This window comes from Peromyscus leucopus, chromosome X (assembly GCF_004664715.2).
Source record: "Peromyscus leucopus breed LL Stock chromosome X, UCI_PerLeu_2.1, whole genome shotgun sequence".
Classification (NCBI taxonomy): domain Eukaryota; kingdom Metazoa; phylum Chordata; class Mammalia; order Rodentia; family Cricetidae; genus Peromyscus; species Peromyscus leucopus.
The window spans coordinates 54304543-54318188 of record NC_051083.1 but is presented as its reverse complement, the minus strand read 5'-3'; the positions used below and the strand labels follow the sequence as shown (position 1 = coordinate 54318188).

At 45.2% G+C, this 13646-nt stretch overlaps 1 protein-coding gene across 4 annotated transcripts in view; it reads right to left on the bottom strand.

Annotated features, from left to right (window-relative positions):
• Window positions 1-7815, bottom strand: part of Klhl15 (kelch like family member 15) — a 42624-nt gene extending 34809 nt beyond the window's left edge. Inside the window, exons 1-2 of one of the 4 annotated variants that reach the window (XM_028881667.2) lie at window positions 7727-7815; window positions 6781-6982 (exon numbers count right to left, since the gene is read on the bottom strand). The gene's annotated coding sequence lies outside the window, so the exon portion shown is untranslated. Of the gene's footprint in view, window positions 1-6780; window positions 7267-7563; window positions 7621-7726 lie in introns of those variants that run through there. The other 3 variants (XM_028881666.2, XM_028881665.2, XM_028881669.2) reach the window with 3 other exon arrangements.
• Between the last annotated feature and the right edge of the window lie 5831 nt (window positions 7816-13646).

The following is a 13646-nucleotide window of genomic DNA, read 5'->3' as shown; positions in this document are numbered from 1 at the left end:
AGCCCACCCCCCTCTAAAAAAAGTTATACTTTTCACCTTTCCTCTCTGATTTTCAGAGGTTTTGTTTAAGGAGAATGAAGAATGTGAATACCTGTCATGTTTTTAATAAAACCAAATGTTACAGAAAGATTTAGAATAATATGGTCAGCAATAATCTAACTGTTAAGGACTGTTGTTTTGTGTTTTTTGAGACAGGGTCTCACTCTAGCCCAGGCTGACTTTGAACTCATAGCAATTCTTTTTCAATCTCCCAAGTGCTAGGATTATTGGCATGAGCCACTACATCTGAATTCAAGATCTTAATTTTCTATAAGATGCGCATTTTTCATTAAAAACCGTAATTTATATAACTTTAAGGGGGCTACTTTTTAAAAGAATTACAAATATTTTTAAATTCCCTAGTATCAGTTTCTACATAAATCAATATACATAAACCAAAGTTATTTAGAATCCAAGCAAATTTTAAGAAATATAAAGAGGTTCTGGGACCTATCAAGTATAAGTGAAGGAAGGTAAGAGAGATAACTGACCACACAAAACACACACATGGATGCGCATGCACACACTCATGCATACATTCGCGCGCACGCGCGCGCGCGCACACACACACACACACACACACACACACACACACACACACCTCTGCCTTGGAAGACTATTACAGCTATTTATTCACAAAAATTTCTAGCAGTTCAAACTCTCTAGTGACCAGTAAAGAAAGAAGTCTGGTGGGGGTAAAACTGGAAGAAAATTAAAGGCATAGAAATTAAATGCTTCCCTTTTAGTTAGAAGGCTACCATTCTGATTTGAAGGCAAAATTCTAAACAACTAAATAGAAGATGTTTCAAAATTAACTAACCTCCATGTTTATGACATAAGTAGTAATTTATTGCTTTCATAATCCTCCCAAAGCTGACTGAAAACTACAAAACCGTAAGCTGTTCAGTATAAAAGTTAGACTCTCACCGGGCAGTGGTGGCGCACGCCTTTAATCCCAGCACTCTGGAGGCAGAGGCAGGCGGATCTCTGCGAGTTCCAGGAAAGGCGCAAAGCTACACAGAGAAACCCTGTCTCGAAAAACCAAAAGAAAAAAAAAAGTTAGATTCTCAAAAGGCTTATGTTCATCCTTAATGAAAAATGTAAATGATTCCATACTGCCATCACTATCAAATTGTTCTCCCAAAAATGATACCTATGCAGATTGAAAGCAAAGTGAAAAGCCTATTATTTTTTAAAAAATAGAATTTCCAAATCATAAAATCTCACACAATTCTAATAACTTATCGAATAATTTTAGATTCAACAATCTCAAAGCAGCCACTTCTCAATATATTGATGGTAAAAAAAAAAATTAGAAATTGGGATTTTTTTTAAGCTCTAATAGGCATTTGTTTTACCCTCAAATATATACTACCACTCATCCTGGGAAAGAACACAAGCTGAATGTGGGAGAAAGGACTGCGTATTTGTTTAATACTGAAACTGTTGTCATCAAAATAGTTTTGTAACTCACTACTGAATTGTGAATGGCAACTTAAACTACTAAGAAAGATCTGGTCCTCTAGCCTCAAGAATGGCACTTATTATCCAAATTACTTCAGTTTACAGGTATGTTTAGTATTTAGTCATCCTATATTATAAGAAAAGTAAGGAAAAAACCCACTCATTTTAATGCTATTTTTCATCTTTAATGTTCCTTTACTTATTCCTTACTACAAGAAGTAGTCCAAGAGTGATGTCATGGAAAACAGCTTCCCTGGCCTTTGGAGATTGGATCCAGTGAGAATTCTAGGAAAAGTCTCTATTGGGAAATAAAATCCCAAATCTTCTAAGCTGCATTTTAACATGAAATCACAAATCATGTACCGTTAGCATTTTCATTCTCCCCCAAGAATTATATAACCAACACAAATCTTTTTGGAAGCTCCTGATGTTATAATACAGATTTCCTGTAAGTCCACGATGCAGTATTAACTAAATGTAAAGATATTATCAAGGACAAAAGATATTTTTTCTATCTGTTCTTATTTGCTTCAATGATTCAGCTAGATTCCCCACCCCCCATGCTTGCAGACAGAGCCCAAGGCTTCACACATGGGATGTAAGTGCTCTATCCCTGAGATATACACCCCAGCCTGATGAGCTTTAAGGATATCAAGGAGAGAAAACTGAGCTTACTCAGTGGGTAAAAGTGATTGCAGCCTAATGATCTGAGTACCATCTCAGGGACCCATATGCTAGTAGAGAACCTACTTACAAGTAGTTCTCTGACCTCCACATTCATGTTGTGTAGCCTGTGCACGTATGCACATACAATAAATAAATAAATAAGCAATTAAATAAATGTATTTTTTAAATATCTATGGCCAGTTAGATGACTCAGTGAATAAAGGAGCCTGCTGCGAAGCCTGATGATCTGAGCTTGATCCCTGGGCACACGTGGAGGAAGGAGAGAACCAACTCCCACAAGTTGTATTCTGACCTTCACATTCTTGCCGTGGCTCACATGCATGTGCATTCGAATACTCAAAAGAGAAAAAATATGAAGTGCTAGGGAAATAACTTAAAGGTAGAGTGTTTGCCTAGCACACACAAAACCCTACGTTCAACCTCTACCTCCAAGTACTAAAAAGAAGAACAAAGTCTTAGAATATATTTTACTTTTTCACTTTTCATTATTCCAAAATTAAAAGTTCTGGGCTGAGCATGTCATTCAGGCATAGAGCACTTGCCTGGTACATGTGAGACTCTGCAGAGTTCAATCCTCAGCTCCCTCTTCCAAAACACAGAATTTTTAATTCTGAGCTACTGAGACAGCTCAGCTGGTAAAGGCACTTGCCATCAAGACTGACAATCTAAACTCAATCCTTGGGAACTAAATGGTGGGAGATGAGAACCAACCCCTGCAATTGTCCTCTGACCTCCATATGTACATTCCCACATGCAGAAAGACACAGACGAAAGGTAACTTTTAAAAATTAGACCATGAAAGGCTATCTACTGCACATGTGCTGATGCATACCTTTAATCCCAGTACTTGGGGGCAGAGGCAAGCAGATCTCTGTGAGTTCGAGGCCAGCCTAGTCTACACAGTGAGTTCCAGTGCAGCCAGGGCTATGTAGACAATCTGTGTCAAAAACACAAAGCAAAACAAAAATGAAAGGCCATCTACTTTTTTATTGGGTGGGGTGTTATTTGTAGACAAGATTTCACTTTGTAGCCCTGGAGAGCTTTGAACTCAGAGATCCACCTGCCTTTGCCTCCCTCGTGCTTGAATTAAAGATCCAGGAGACCATTCCTGGCCCCTGGTAGTCTACATTTTAAACATCTTGTGGTATGGGTGTTTTGGCTGCATATATGTCTGTGTATCATATGAGTGCCTAGTGGCCATGGAAGCCAGAAGAGCCTGAGGATCCCCTGGAACTGGAGTTACAGATGGTGGTGAGCTGCCATGTGTGTGCCGGGAATTGAACTCTGATCCTCTGGAAAAGCAGCCAGTGCTCCTGAGCCATCTCTCCAGCCCCATGGTCATGTACTTTTGAGCCAGCACTAATACAAGGTATACCTAGGGCAGAAATGACCTATGGGAGTCTTTCCATTGGTTCCTAAAATGGCAATGATAAGCTCCTTCTACTCTTCCTTCTGTTGCTGCTGTTCCTAGAAAACCAGCCTCACCCCACTTGCTGTTCCTCTTTGCCTGGGATCACTCCTATACAGATATCTATAACTCCCTTTAGAGCACTAGGCAAGTCAACTCAATGAGACCTTGTCCCAAACCCCTCTTAATACAGCCCAGTGGGCTTGGGGGCATATACCTTTAGTCCCAGTACTAAGGAGGCAGAGGCAGGTGGATTTCTGTGAGTTCAAGGCCAGCCTGGTCTACATAGTGAGTTTCAGGATAGCCAGGGCCACATACAGAGACCCTGTCCCAAAAAAGCAAACCAACAAAACATAAATAAATAAAAATTGCAAACCCCCTCTACTCCATCAAACAAAGAATCTCCATCTCCATCTCTGCTTTATTTTTTTATTTTTTCCTAAGGTCTATTTAATGCTGAAGTAACTCTCTTTAGAGACAGGGTCTCATACTCCAGACTGCCTCTACTGAGGAAGATTCTCAACTGATCCTCTTACCTCCACCTCCTAGTACTGGAACTACAGAAATGGGCCACCATACTTTTTTTTTTTTTTTGGTTTTTCGAAACAGGGTTTCTCTGTGTAGCTTTGCGCCTTTCCTGGAACTCACTCTGTAGCCCAGGCTGGCCTCAAACCCACAGAGATCCGCCTGCCTCTGCCTCCCGAGTGCTGGGATTACAGGCGTGCGCCACCACTGCCCGGCTATTTTCAAAATTTTTTTGTTTGTGCCAGGTATAGTTAGTTACACATGCCTATAATCCCAGTACATGGGAGGCTGAGGCAGGAAGATGACCTTGACTTTAAAGCAAACCTGGACTACAGTAAAAAACTGTGTGTGTGGGGGGGGGGGGATCCAAAACAAAACAAAACAAAAAATGTTAAAACTATTAACACTAACTTGAATCCCCAGCACCTAGAACCATGTGTGGCACATAGTAAATGCTTAATAAATACCTGAGCTATGAAGAAATTTACTTCACAAGCCTCCATGTTCTATAGCCACTCTCAATTTAAAGATGAAAAAATCCAAACTATGAGGTCAAGTTACTGGCCTAAGGCTACCACACTATAGAGCTAGGGTCTTCCTGAGTTCTATACCTTCCTAATTAACTACCATTACTGCAAGCCCTCACCAATGGCCAGCTTTGCTTGTTCTTCAATTAAAACAAAACACCAAAGGAGCTACAGCATTCTAGTTCTGAAAAAATGTCTGGTAATAAATTAATCTACACCACACCCCCAACACAGACCAAGATTCACTGTCCTCACTTAACATTCCATCATGAAACATTTGCAGTTTGAAAGCTCAAACCTGATGGGGAAAATTATTAAAGGTACTAAAACATAACACTTTTTCCTTTCTCTCATCTCTCTTGACTTGTGATGACGTGTTTTTATTTGTTGATATATGTTGTCCTAAGTAAAGAAAAATTAAGATTTGAAATTATTAGCACAAATTTTACTATTCATTTATATTGTACAATGCCAGTTTACACACATTATTAAACCAAGTACAGATCCCCACTTCTGAACACCCAGGAATTCAGTCAAGCCAGCCTTGGTTCCATGATTTCAGCCCCAAATAACCCACAACAAGGCAGAGAGGTCAAACTCTGAAATTCTCAATAAAGTAGTAATCTGCCAAAATTATCTTCAGGACAAGGGATAAATCCAAAATATAAAAGCAGCCACTTTAAAGTTGGCTATTCCTTTTCCAAATTAATGCTGCCCATCTTGCATTATTCTGTCTTTTTACAAAACACACAAGCACGCTGTGATAGACAACTGGTACTGGACTAGGGAATTAAAAATTGAACGTCTAACTAAGAAAAAAGCATTTATTGCCAACTAAAAATAATATACTCCAAAATATCCTTTCACTTTTTATTGACTATTTTTAAGCCAAAACATCCTACAATTTTGAAATTCTAGCAAATTTTATTTTCAAACCACAAATAATACTCTTATTTTTCTGCCAAATTAACCAGTAGTAAAGAGTGTTAATTAACATCCTTTACCACTGACCAACTGGGACTCAAAGCACCTACTGAGTGTTGCAATTGAAAATGAGAATTGAATTACACAAATATTACATTTAGTGCTAAAAAGTTGAAATTCCCTATACATTTCTAGATCTATTAAGCATTAGAGAAATATGAATGCATTTGTAAGCTCTTCAAAAACAATTTTCAAATGGGCAGAAGCATTCAGTCATCCTGCTCCCTAGATATGAAAAGCAAACATTGAAATTAGAGCATATACATCTAAAAACCACTTTTAAGATGACATCGGCAAACCAGATTAATGATTAAAAATATATAAAGACTAACAAATGTAAGGTGCTAAATATTCTGAGTAAGAAAAGGGCCTAAGAGGCCTAGAAAGATGAAAAGCCCTACAGTAACATTAAATCTGAATTGAAGAATACCGTTATTTTAAATAAGCAGTTAGCATTTTGTAGGAGGAAGGCCAACCAACGTGACTATTAACCAGCTATCGATTACTGCACTGTTTTGCTATTCTGTACTTATTTACTTATAATATAGAAATTACGAGGCAGCAACAGTTAGCCACATTAAGCACTCTAGCAAAGGTTACTTAAAGAAATGACCTTATATTTTCTACGACACTTTACAGCTATAGATTATTTTCACATATATGACCTCATAGAGTCCTCATTACCTTCTGATGTGGCTATTACTGACTAGATTTCACAGATAAGAAACTGAGGTTCCATACGAGATTTTCTCAGTCACCCAGTCGGACCCAGACGTTCTGATTTCACGCTTTATGCCTCACATTTCGCATAGCTCTATTTCAGGCACAAATAGGATTTTTAAAGGGAAGGAACCGGTTGGGGGGAAATAATCATGGTACCTGCAGCTCTGTGCTGCAAAAAATGGCTGAATTATGCTTCTTCCTTTTTTTTTTCCCTCTCCCCCCCCCCGTCTCTCTCCCCCCTCCTCTTTCTCCCCCCTGAAAAAAAATTTACATTTCAAACAATTTAAGTAAACTCAAAGACAAATTAGGTCCCAGCGTCTACCAAATGTCGGAGTGCGGTGGGGGCCACGGAACCCGTGCCTTCCTCGGGGCCGCGGGCAAAGCCTGGGCTCCGCAGGCCGGCGGCCAGGGGCGGCTACGCACCTCGGGGGTCCTGTCCAGCCTCTAGTGGACGGCACTCTGCATCAGGAAGAAGCGGGCCAGTGGGCCGATCGGTGGGAGGGTCAGGCGCCGGGACGGACCTCGGTAGGCTCCTTGGACCTCTACAAGGGGCCGCTCCCTGGCCGGGCCGGAGCGCTCCGGCGCGGGGCGAGCGTGAGAGCTTGAGGCCCCTTCAGAAGCAGTCCTGGGAAAGAAGACAGCGCTTGAGTAGCGAGTCCAGACAGTTGGGCTAGGCTTTAGGCGCGCGGCGTCGGGGCCGGGGCCCAGACTTGCCAATACCGGGGAGGGGAGGAGGAGCTCGCGACAGCCCCCAGGGTACGGCGGGAGAACCGGCTTAGGGCCACGAACCGGGACAGAGCAGAGGGGGCCGAGGGCAATAGCAGAAGCGCCGGCGGTAGCGACGTCGACAACGGCGTCTCCGGGTTTCTGCCCCGAAGCGCGCGGAGCCTCAGGATCACCCACGCCGGGGGTGGAGGAAAGCGGGAAAGGGGCGGGAAAGGGGCGGGGCGTGCGGGGCCACGAGCCAGGGGCCGCTCCGGGCCTCGCGCCCCCTGCGGGCCGCGGGAGCCGCCCGGGGCCCGCCCAGGGAGGCGGGGCGCGCAGGCAGGGGGCCCGGGCTGCGGGCTCTAGGACGTGCGGAAGCCGGCCTCTCGGAGAGAGAGGGTGGGAACGGGAAGCGGCGGGTTAGAGAGTAGGCCTGGGAGGCCCCCCTCAGCCCCCGAGGGTGCCCCGCAGGGGCCAGCGCGCCGCCTGGCGGGTGTTTACCTTCCCCCTGGTCTACCGCCAGTGCCGCCATCTTTCAGCCCAATGCGCGTCACTTCCGGCGCCACGGAGCGGGAGCGGGTGTGGGAGCCCGATGGAGGGAGGGTTGTCCCGCGCCCGCAGCCCGCAGCCCACCAGCCCGCCTTGTCCCGGAGGGGGATCCTACCACAGTAGCGGGAGGCTGGGGGCACCGAGGAAAATAGGTAGCGGGGCGCTGCCGGCCGGAGCCGTTGAGGCTTCCCCTCCGAGCGGCGCCGTCGGGGCTAGAGAGGATGGCTGTGCGCCTTCCCGGGCGGCCGAGTCACTCCGCCTGCCCCGGAGGAGGGCCCCGAGGCGCTGCGGCGAACCCGCGGTGCGCAAGTTGAGGGCTAGGACACCCGGAAAATTCCGTTTTTACACCTTACACACCGTGGGATGAGGGGAGCTCGGCCAACAGTACCTGTTCTAACAGTGCCTCTTATAAAAGTGACTCGGGAACACCGAATGACATCATTTTATTCTAAGGCAGTTTGCAGTGGAACGTTGCGTCACAGTTGCGCTTGGTTTATTGCGTAGCAGTTGCACGTTTCAAATATAAATTTCTCAAAGACGGAAAAAAAATAGAAAATGGCATGTTTTCACTACAGGGAGAAAAGTGCGATGTAAAACACCGGGTTTGTTTTGCGTCAAAATAGGCAAGAACGAACATTCAGAAGGCACCAATTTCTGTTGTTCGGGGTGTGTGTGTGTATGTGTGTGTGTGTGTGTGTGTGTGTGTGTGTGTGTGTGTGTGTGTGTTTACAAGTCAGCTATAGAATTTTAGAACATGGCCATTAAATATCACTTTTTCTTGATTTAAGAATATGAAACTACACCATAAGACTGTTTTGTAAATTCATTATGGATCTCTGTGACGAAGCCACTGGCCCTACAAACAGTTTAAAATTAAGGCACCCATTAACCATTTCTGATCTTAACGTATTTTATTTTATTTTTTTGCTTCTCCTACTTCTACCTCCACCTCTACCAGGAAAATAAATTTATTTTTTATCTTATCTAAATAAACTTATCTTATCTAAATAAACTTATCTAAATAAACTGACACCCGCAGCAGTAATTCCTGTTTTCAATTACAGCCAGGCATTGCTCAACAATAGTGATGATTTCTGAGAAATCAATAGGCAGTTTCACTGTTAGGCAGACCTAGGTGGGTGCCTAATGTGGTGGTGTGCATTAAAAAATCCCAGCATTTGAGGGGCAGAGGAAAGAGATCATTGTGAGTCTGAGGCCAGCTTCATCCACACAGTGAGTTCCAGGCCAGCCAGTGGCTACCTAGTGAAACTTTGTCTGGAAAAAAATTATTTATATATATATATATATATATGTGTGTGTGTGTGTGTGTGTGTGTGTGTGTGTGTGTGTGTGTGTGTTTTTCTCAGGGACTATGGTTTGGTATAACTGGCAGCAGATGGTTTATTTAAACCAGAATCAATCACAAAAGGAATGATGTGTTGCACTATAGTGTTAGGATAGCTGTGACATCAGTAGGTAGTGGGGGGGTTTCAGCTCCATTATAATCTTTGGAGACCAGCACCATAAGTGCGGTATGTAATTGAAACTGAATCCTTCCTTCCTTTCTTTCTTTCTTTCTTTCTTTCTTTCTTTCTTTCTTTCTTTCTATTTATTTATTTGCATTTATTTAGTAGAGGGGGGAGCCATGGAGATCAGACAACTTGCAAAAGGTGGGTGAGGTGGGTCCCTCTTCCCACCATGTGGATGCAGGGGGTTGAATTTAGGTTGTCAAATTCAGGTTGCAGTACTTGGTAGCAAGTGCCTTTTCCTGATGAGACTTGTCACTGGCCCTAGCTTTGGCTTTTTTTTTTTTTTTTCAACATCCTTTGACAACTCATAACTCCTTTTCTTATCACACTGGAAAGTAACTGGAGTTCCTTCCTTCTGGAAGAGCCCCCGAAAGGCAGCAATTCGAAGCTGTTTGTGCCTCCCAAGTTTTAGGGTCACAGTGTAAGCACCCTACCTGTGCTGTCTCTTCTTAGCTCTCTAGCCTAAGTGTTGAAGGATACTGTTGCTGTCTGGCTCTCCGATAGTCCCGAGACACGCTAGAAACTCAGGCTGGAATTAGAAGGTGGCCGGCCTCTACCTGGGGATGGTGAGGATTGGTGGCAGTATATTCCCTTTCCCCCTTCCTTTATGTTATGTTTTAAGAAGTTGGAAGCCCACAGTGGTAGTGTGTACTTGCAGCACCAGAACTAACCAGGCTAAGGAAAGAGGATGCAGAATTTAAGCCAGCTAGACCCGATCTCCGAAAAGAAGAGGATCCCTTGAGCTCTTATGATGCCTGACTCACGGGAAATTGGGAGACATATGAATAAAGGGGGATTCCTGGTTAGTGTTTAAGCAGCTTGGCTGTGACTGGTTACCTTTCATTAGCACTGGCTCCTCTTCTTTATTTCCCCAGGCCTTCAGGTTGTCACACTTCTCCAAACTTTTCCAACTCTCTGCCCACCTCTTAATTCATGAACCTGACCCACTTTTCTAGAAGTAAAAACTGTAAGGGAATTGTATCAAAACTTCCATCTCTTTTAATAGGCCGAGGCTTCTGGAGATGTCTACACAAGGATTTTCCTCACTTGTCATCCCTTACATTAGATCTTTAGTTATTTGGTAAGAATCTTTACATTGTTTCCCCTATATTCTCTCATATCATGAAGCCCAAATCCCTCCCCAAGATCCAGATAGGGTAATGCCAAGTCCTTAAACACTTGAAAGGATCCTGAGTACAAAGACAAAAAAAAAAAATTCTGTACCTTGCTGTTTTTCAGGAACATAGGTTCTCCACCAGCAAAACAAGTTAGTAGCTCACACTTGCCAAGCCGTAATGGCACGTCATGTGCTAAGAAACCCACTCCCCAGAGAGGCATCTGAAATGTGTACATTCCATTAGTTCAGAAACACTGGGAGCTACTCAAGGAAGATAAATCAGTAACTCAAGTCTACATGACCAGAATGACTCAGCAGGACCTGTGTAGCCCCAAGAGACTGGGTGCCTAAACTATGTATATTGCATTATTTCAAAATATATAGGGAGCTATCCAGGGAAATTAACAACTTAAATGTGCATGACAAAAAAAAAAAAAAAAAAGAATTCAGTGTGCCCTATCCTGAAATGAAGCAAATGCTCAACTTTTTAAACTTCTACCCTTGAGGTCTCACCTACCCCCCCCTTTTTTTTTTCTTTTCAGGGAGTGGGCATGGGAAAGAGGGTGGAGATAGAACCCAGGACCTGGCTTGGTAAAGGCTCTACCACTGAGTCACGTAACCCCCCCCCCCACCCCGGCCAGGCTCATTTCAATCCTTTAAACTCGAGGAAGCAAATGATCTCCTAGCAGTTTTTAGAGTAACAGCAGCACAACCCCTATAGATAGCCATGGGGGTTCAAAACATTGGAAGCTGGCCTCAGAGCAGTAGTTGTAGGGGACATGGGGGATTCTGGTAGAACCCAGGCTTGGAAGGAAGGATTGAGCAAGGCTTCTCAAGGGGTGTGATCTGTAAATCCAGTCCAGAAGGAGGGAGAGAGAGAGAGTAAATAAGGCACCCACAGGCTGTGTCTAGACCTAGGAGAAGCAGAAACTCTTCAACGAGTGCTAACTGAATAGGGTGAAAATGGAGGCCAAAAGAAGGCGAGAAGAGAAAGGAGCGAAAGACCACACACGGCAACCTCTGCTGTCTCTTTTGGTTTTGTTTGTAGCATTTCTTGAGTTCGTTCTTTGACAATTTCACATAACAGACATCCTGATTGGTCTAATGCCCTCTTAAATCTACCCCTATGAATGTTACAGCTCGGAAGGGAAAGATAGCCTGGCTGTCAGGAGTCAAGGAATACCACAAAGTCACACCACACAACAAACCTCACACAAAGATGTGTTGGGAAAGAAATGGGAAGGACATGTCTAGCTAGGAGGGTCTAGAGGCGTTGTGGGATTATGATGTGCAGCTCTGAAGGGAAGGCAGGGGAAGAGGCAGGAAGGGCCACACTAGCCTGGTTGGGACTAAGGAAGCTTCGAGGGTAGAGGGTCAAGGCCAGATGAAGAAGACCAGCCATAGCCTTAAAGACCATGGATGTGGGGTACCTCAGAGGGGTGCCAGATACTCAATGGTCACATCCTCAGACTCAGGGAAGCAGTTACACCAACAAAAAGGGAAATTTACCTAATTGCTACCGGTGGATGGGGTGCCAAGCAGTTGGTGAGCTGGAAGGTGAGTCTGTTCGGGTGGACCAGAAATGAGAGATAGGGTCCCAGTGGGGCTCAGACCCTGGAGGGGGGCACAGGCACCAGGAGAGCCTGAGTCACACCTCCAATGTGTTATGGCTCTGAGGCAAAAGGTATCCTGATAGTCGGGAGTCAAGGATTACCACAAAGTCACAAACTTCACACAAAAGATTTACTGGGAGAGAAAACTCAAGAGAGGTGGTTGCCTCCACTCGAGTGAGAGGCCAGAGAGAACTGACCAGAAGGCAGGCCTTATATAGGGTTTCTTGTGGGTGGAGCTTTCCAGGGTGGCATGGGATTGGTGGGATTATTGTGGCCTGGTCTTGAGGGCAACTCAGGGATTGGTGGGAATTTTTTCTGCGGGGCGAGGCCTGACCACTCTACCACCTTGAGAGGCTGGGAATCACTGTTACAACCCTTAGGGACTAACTGTTAGGGCTGTTAGAGAAGTCTGGGGATTGGGGCCTAGCTGTTGGAGCTCCTCAGGGGTGGGTCCTGGCCATTGGAGCTCCTCAGGGGTGGGTCCTGGCCATTGGAGCTCCTCAGGGGTGGGTCCTGGCCATTGGAGCTCCTCAGGGGTGGGTCCTGGCCATTGGAGCTCCTCAGGGGTGGGTCCTGGCCATTGGAGCTCCTCAGGGGTGGGTCCTGGCCATTGGAGCTCCTCAGGGGTGGGTCCTGGCTATTGGAGCTCCTGGGGTTGGGGAAGGCTGGCCACTTTGATGCCTCAACAGGTCAGGCTTGGTGGCCAGAGTAGTCTGGGGGTGGAGCCTGGCGGGTGGAGGTCTCCAGGGGCAGGGCCTACAAGGGGAGTCTCTGTGCGGCAAGAAAGCTGCCCTTCTGCCTGAGTCAGCATGAATAGCCCACACCCCCAGCCTTATTATCCACCCCCACACGTCTTCACATTGATTCGTTGTTTTGTTGTGGTTGTTGTTTGTCATTTTTTTAAAATGAGATCCATTTTCACCAGGATCATCTGTGGATAGTTCCATGGGTTTGGAACTATCCGTTGGAGCCTGGTGAACTCATCAATGGGTACACACCTGAAGACAGTAATGACTGTCCCTCCCTCAGAGTCCATCAATAGGCAATAGTTCAGCAGGAAGGGGTAGAGGTCTGTGAGCCCCTCCCCAATCTATAATTGACAGTTGAAGGTCCAGTCTGATTTGGGCCCATCGTACCTAGCCACAGTTGCAGTGAGGTACAGACTGTATTGGCTGTGTCATACCCAGAAGATAGTTCTACGTGGCTCTTCCCTTACCTTCTTACCCTCTGAGCCTTAGAGAGGGTGGCGTCAATGTCCTGTTGAGGGCCTAGATCTCAGCTGTCACTTACTCTCAGCACCTTAGCATGTGTGTCGCCCTGCATTTACCACCGTTCATTGCTGTCGTTGTTAGGGTTTCTATTGCTGTGATAAAACACTGGGACCAAAATGAACTTGCAGAGGAAAGAGTTTATTTTGCTTACACTTCCACATCACAGTTGATCACCCAAAGAAGTCAGGGAAGGACCACAGCACAGCAGGAACCTGGCTACAGGAGCTGAAGCAGAAGCTACAGAGGAGTGCTGTTTACTAGCTTGCTCCTCATGGCTTGCTCAGCCTTCTTAGAGCACCCAGGACTGCCAGGTCAGGGGTAGCATCACTCACAATGGGCTGGCCCCTCCCCCATCAATCACTCATTAAGAAAATGCCCAGCAGGGTAGTGGTGGCACAAGCCTTTAATCCCAGCACTTGGGAGGCAGAGGCAGGCGGATCTCTGTGAGTTCGGGGCCAGCCTGGGCTACCAAGTGAGCTCCAGGAAAGGCGCAAAGCTACACAGA